Source organism: Chiloscyllium plagiosum, unplaced genomic scaffold, assembly GCF_037043375.1.
Source record: "Chiloscyllium plagiosum isolate Xiang-an unplaced genomic scaffold, Cpla_swu_hap1 HiC_scaffold_13, whole genome shotgun sequence".
In the NCBI taxonomy this organism is placed as follows: Eukaryota; Metazoa; Chordata; class Chondrichthyes; order Orectolobiformes; family Hemiscylliidae; genus Chiloscyllium; species Chiloscyllium plagiosum.
Genome location: NW_028270151.1, coordinates 100916995 through 100923484, shown reverse-complemented (window position 1 = coordinate 100923484; position 6490 = coordinate 100916995).

Here is a 6490-nt window from a genome sequence, read left to right as displayed (position 1 = left end):
AGGACATTCGTTCCCGTCTGGTTCAGATGTACATCGTCAATTTTCTTATACTCCCACATTCCCCAGAACTGGTCGCAAAATCCAACAAATCTGAAACCCGCAAGCAGCACCATTCCTCAAGTCACGTGTTCATCGTGCCTTTTTTTTATTCATTTCTACGCTGGCAGTCACATGGCACCGGCAGTAATCCCGAGATTACTACCTTTGAGGTCCTCCTCTTTAATTTCTCTCCTAGCTCCCTGAATTCTCCCTGCAGGTCCTCATCTCGTTTTTTTTTTCGTTGGTGCCTGTATGCACCAAGACAACTGGCTGTTTACAATCCCCTTTTCGAACGGTCTTCAGCCGATGGGCGACATCCGTCGCCTGAGAACCTGGGAGGCAACAAAACTCTCCAGAATTGCTGATGCTCCACAGTGAGTCCACCCGCAGCTCCAGAGTGACCACGCGGTCAAACAAATGCTGCAGCTGAACACACTTCTTGCAAGTGTAAGTTTAGCAAACCTTTACAAGGTTTACAAGCTTATAAAATCATAAGGAAAACAGACAAAGTAAAGATTATACGGACCCCACCACCAAGGATATATTTCCCTCCCCTCCTCTATCAGCTTTCCGTAGAGACCACTCCCTCCGCGACTCCCTTGTCAGATCCATACCCCCCACCAACCCAACCTCCACTCCCGGCACCTTCCCTTGCAACCGCAGGAGGTGCAACACTTGCGCCCACACCTCCCCCCTCACTTCTCTCCAAGGCTACAAAGGAAACTTCCATATCCGCCACAGATTCACCTGCACCTCCACCCACATTATCTACTGCATCCGCTGCAGCCGGTGTGGCCTCCTCTATATTGGGGAGACAGGCCGCCTACTTGCGGAGCGATTCAGAGAGCACCTCTGGGCCACCCGGACGAACCAACCCAATCACCCTGTAGCACAGCATTTCAACTCCCCCTCCCACTCCACCGAGGATATGCAGGTCATTGGACTCATCCACCGCCAAACCACAACAACGCGACGGTCGGAGGAGGAGCGTCTTATCTTCCGACTGGGAACCCTCCAACCACAGGGGATGAACTTGGACTTCACCAGTTTCTTCATCCCCCCTCCCCCCACCTTGTCTCAGCCGAATCCCTCCAGCCCGGCACCGCCTTCCTGACCTGCAGTCTTCTTCTTGACCTCTCCGCCTCCACCCTACTCCGACCTATCACCCTCACCTTGACCTCTTTCCACCTATCACATTTCCAACGCCCCTCCTCCAATCCCTCCTCCCTACCTTTTATCTTCTCCTGCTGAACACTCTCTGCTCATTCCTGAAGAAGGGCATGTGCCCGAAACGTCGAATCTTCTGTTCCCTAGATGCTGCCTGACCTGCTGTGCTGTTCCAGCAATAAAGTTTCAGCTTTACAAGGATTTGCAACGTTTGCACTGCTTGGACATGAGAACGAAACTGAATAAGCTTCGTCAGATTCCCAGGAGCTTCAGTGCTTAGATATGGCCTCACAGAAGCTTATAAAATCATAAGGAAAACAGACAAAGTAAATAGTCAGGGAGCACTTTTTCACAAGACACGCGAGTTCAAATCTACATAGCAAACGTTTAATGCGAGAGAGGAAACATTTAAAAGGGATGTGAGGGACACATGTTTTTCACACAGAACTTTTGTTTGTGTGAATTGAATTGCCACATTTAGTGGCTGAGTCTGGTGCACTCACAACATTACTAAGGCATCTGAATGGGTTTATAGACAGGAAGACCTCGGAGAGATAAGGCAAAAATATTGGCAGATATGTATGGATTAATTTCGGTTATCTATTCAGCAAAGGCAAGTTGGATGGCGGGAGTTGTTTCCATGCTCGACAACTCTGAGATGCTCCAGCCACCGGCAACGGTTTGAATACACCATTTGCAAAAAAACGCATGATGTTTGTTACTCAGTCAGCCAGTTTGGCTATTTTGTTTGGAGGATGGATGGGCCCAACCGATTCAGAGATGAAGGTTTTCCGGATATTTGCTTCCAATGAACATTCTTCTTGACACTTTCCCAAGTTCGCCATCAAAGATTATGGCTGAAGAAAAATACCTCCCATATCGCATTACCCACTTTGCTCTCCAGCGAATCCAAAAACTGACAGCTCTTAACGTGGAACAGAATTAAAACTGAAAAGGCAGTACCATGATCAGGCACACTGAAGCTTAAGTGCTGTCTGTGAGGCACTGTGAGTCGTCTCTGACATGAACCGCTCGCACAAGTAACAGCGAGGCAATTCCAAACCTACTGGAGATTTAGTTTATTGCCAAGTCCCAGAAAGTGCTCAAGTATCATATAACAAAAGAACAACAACGAACCATTCAAAGTGAACATTTCCAATTATATCCGTGATTAAATTAGGCCATCAATGCGCCAGTGCCCCCATATGATCGCGAAAGCCAATCACCTTTCTCCCTCACCAGGACAGTAACGAAGAAAATGAAAGTATAGCAACGTTTCACATCGCAATTGCCCACCTTTTCGGCACAGCATCAAAGAACGGCGAACAGATTGAATGCAGGATCTTCTTTCGAAATATCGGTGAAATAACTATGTCTATGCACTTTCAGAGTAAACGGGGAACAACACAAGTTGTCTAGAATATGAATAACCAACATAGACTACTTGGGTCCCAGATTCTACTGATGCACAGATTTTCATATGAAAAGGTACCTTGGGTGATTGCCCTATACCCAGAAATCTTCTGGCTGGCTTCTGTTTGTCCTGTCACATTAAACGTGTGCTGCTCTCATCGAATTTGTAGTTCTTGCCATTTGTCCGTATTGCAACTAGGGATAGCTGGTCGTGGCAACTCGTGACTGCCACACAAATTCGTTGCCAAAATTGCATTGTCCCGCAACGTGATTCGCAGTGCACGAACTTCGCAACGAGGATATGCCACACGGCAAGTTAAAAAGCACGCTTCCATTTATTAAAGTAAGTTTCTGACAACCAGATTCCTCCTTACACTCGGAATTATGACAACACATAAACCAACAGCCTCTCTCAGAGACAAGTGACCAATGCCCATCTTGTGCCGGACAAACATAGTTGACAACATTGCACGCAGGGACTGCACAGAAAACTATAGAGGAGAAGCAGACAGACAACCATCGAGCTGCATTCATGCAGTTCATTTACCCTGTAAACCCCATGCACAGCTGTTCCTTGTAGGTACACACAGGGCACTGAGTGTCTCTGACTCCGGGACTTGGACATGGATTATATGACTGTCTGCAGCGCTGGTTACTTCCTTGTGTGAGGTCACTCCCGATGGAACATATGTAAAACATGATAGCTCATTGAGAAATACATCCAAAATAGTACCCAAGAGACGTATTTCTGTTGTGCTTCAGGTCCAAGAACACCCAGGTCAATAGCTCCCTTGCTTACCTCTGCTGGTCATGTTCGCCAAGAGATCTAGCAAATTGCCAAGTTTGATTTTCCTTTCAATCAACAATTTTGACTCAGTTTGGCTGCAAATATCTTTTCGTAACTTTGTGCTTTTCTTCTTTTACATTAGTGTCTCGCACCTTACAATTGACATCAGAGTTAGGAGATGGAAGCATTGAGCCCAAGTCAGCGACAGCTTTCAATGAGATCATGGCTGATTTGGTTAATGTTCAACTCTGCTTTTGAGTCAGTACTCATGGCCGAGTGGTTTAGGTGATAGGTTAAAAATCCATTCAGGTTTCTCTGCGTAGGTCCGAATCCAGCTGACTCCGCTATGAATGACTTGCTGCTGGGCGAAATTTCGCTCAAAGTTCAGAAAACCTATTTTGCAAACCAGGACAGTAATTGAATTAGACTTTGGAACTCGAGTTCTTCATCAGGAATGTTCCACCTTTAAAAAATTATCTCTCTTTGTCTTTCCAGATACACTGCTCGACACATCGGGTTTCTGCAGCTGTTATTGAACGTCCTGAGCAGAAGTGCTGCTTTTCATTAGATTCCTTTAATCCCTGTCCACTGTTCTCTGACTCGGGTCAGTGACAACACTTCCTCCTGCTCGTCAAAGTGCTCATTCCCCACCGCTCCCTCTCCCATCATAACAAACAACCGCAGGAAATTGCCACTTAACCGTCTTTGTTCCAAAGTGAAACTCACCAGCCTCTGGAATCTCTCCACAAAACGGGACTTCTCATCACTGGACATAGTGCATAGCAGAGGTTTCCGAAGCTTCACTGTGAAAATATTGTCAATTGGCAGTTGGAAAAATGTTATGGAGCCAAACCAATCCAGGCACCAGCTTTGGGAATCTTGAGAAACTCTTTGGGAAGTGGAATCAGAGGAGAATGCAGAAGGGTGAGCTGTCGGACCGAGCAGAGGCCAGAATATTGACTCTGATGTTGTCGGGACAGGAACTGGTCTGAGACATTGAAAACATTCTCACCCCTGTACATGGGGAATAGAAACTTCATCTGGACTCTGCGACAATGAAAATCTCTGGAACACACAAGGCACTGAGAGGCAAAAAAGGAGATTATCCCTGATGGAGGTGAGCTGGTTCCTAGTGACATGGGTGCGTCTGTCTTGGGGGTATCAGACAGTTAAAATGTCTCCATAATGAATGGTTCAGTCTTTCATTTAGAAAAGTAAAACTGATAGAGGACAGTAGTCGTTCAGGAAATGGCACATTGAATTTGGAATTCAGTCACGGACTGCTTTAGAGGAACATCGAATTTGTTCGGTTGGAAGTTTCAGCGCATTCGACTGTGAACTGAAACGTCCTTGTGGAACATAGTACAGAATCTTTCCGTTGAATTAGCAGGATCTGGTATTGACTGATGGGGCCACAGCAGGCGGCAGGACGTGGTAGCACGAAATAAAAATGCGCTGAGCTCAAACACAAGAAGCATGCTCTTTCGGTATGGTGGATCAACAATACAGCATTTTAAAGAAGTTTAAGAAACGATCCTTCAATGTACAGGACATGCAACGCCAGGATTTGACACCATACTAGTCTCGTTCTTAACAGGCGTTTTAACTAATTCATCAACGGTGTCAGCGCAGACAATGCTGTTCATATCCATATGTGTATTTAATTAGCTGTTCAATCACAGTAACTTGGACATTTGTTACTTTATGAAAGTTGCTCCATAAGAATTTAAACTAACTTCCGCTGATACAGAAAAGAAACATTCACACCTGGACATTCTCCAGTGCAAATGCACAGAAAGAGCCTATCTCGTATTGCGTTCATTTCAAGCTGATATATTCATCTGTTTCGAGCGGAAAATGTGTTGCTGGAAAAGCGCAGCAGGTCAGGCAGCATCCAGGGAACAGGAGAATCGAGGTTTCGGGCATAAGCCCTTCTTCAGGAATTAGGGCATATGCCCGAAACGTCGATTCTCCTGTTCCCTGGATGCTGCCTGATCTGCTGCGCTTTTCCAGCAACACATTTTCAGCTCTGATCGCCAGCATCTGCAGTCCTCACTTTCTCCTCATATTCATCTGTTTAAGCCGACAGGATAAAGAAGATACGTTTATCCTCCCGGGGCCCATTAACCACGTTAATATGCACAGAGGGAATACAACGCCAAGAGAACAGTATCATTGTGGTGAATTGATCAGCAGTGTTGTGTAAGTCAGTGTAAACAGTGGCCAGTATAGGCTGACCCATTAATGCCAACAGTGAGCCTTGCATCACCATTTCCTCTCTCACTTATAGCCTCACGCCCTCCAGTCATCATTGCCTTTCACTTTACTCAAACGCCCTGCTCCACTACTCCCTTCTCCCGATCGCTTGTAGGCGTACACGTAGAACCTGCAGGTGTTCGAAACCCATTAGTGGCGTATCGACGTCACTCAATGGCATCGGTTTCACTGCCCATCCCGAATTACTCCAGTGATTGAGATGATGAGCTACTGTACAGAAACTTGAGTGAACTTAACATAGCGGTACAGCCAAGATGCTGTTAGCGAGGGAGTTCCAGGATTTAGGAATAGCCAGATACCTCCAACTCAGAAAGGCGAGATCCCTGATAGGTGATTTGCGGTCACAGTTTTCTCTTGTTTCTGCTGCTATTGTCCTTAGAGATAGATGTAAACAATCACAGGATTGATTCTGGCAACCAAAATAAAAACCCTGCATCGACCTTCGTTTGTGGAAGTGAGTTCCAAACCTCTCCCAAATATTGTGTGTAGAAGTGCTCAGTAACATCTGTCCTGAATACTCTGAACTTCATTTTCAGACTCATTGCAGAATCCACAGCGAACTGAAACAGTTTATCGCTTCATTTTAGTGTCTTCCATTACTTCTCTCAGGTCACCACTTAACATTCAAAGTTGTCCCAAAAACAGGCTTCATTTGTATATCAGAAACAGAAATGGCTCAGCATGTCTTACATCATCTGTGGGATAGCAAGAGTTAATGTTTCACTTCCGTTTACCATTCTTTGCAAATGACCTGCCTAATTTCTTATCATACCTACAAACGGTAGGAAACCGGAACGGGTGACAGAG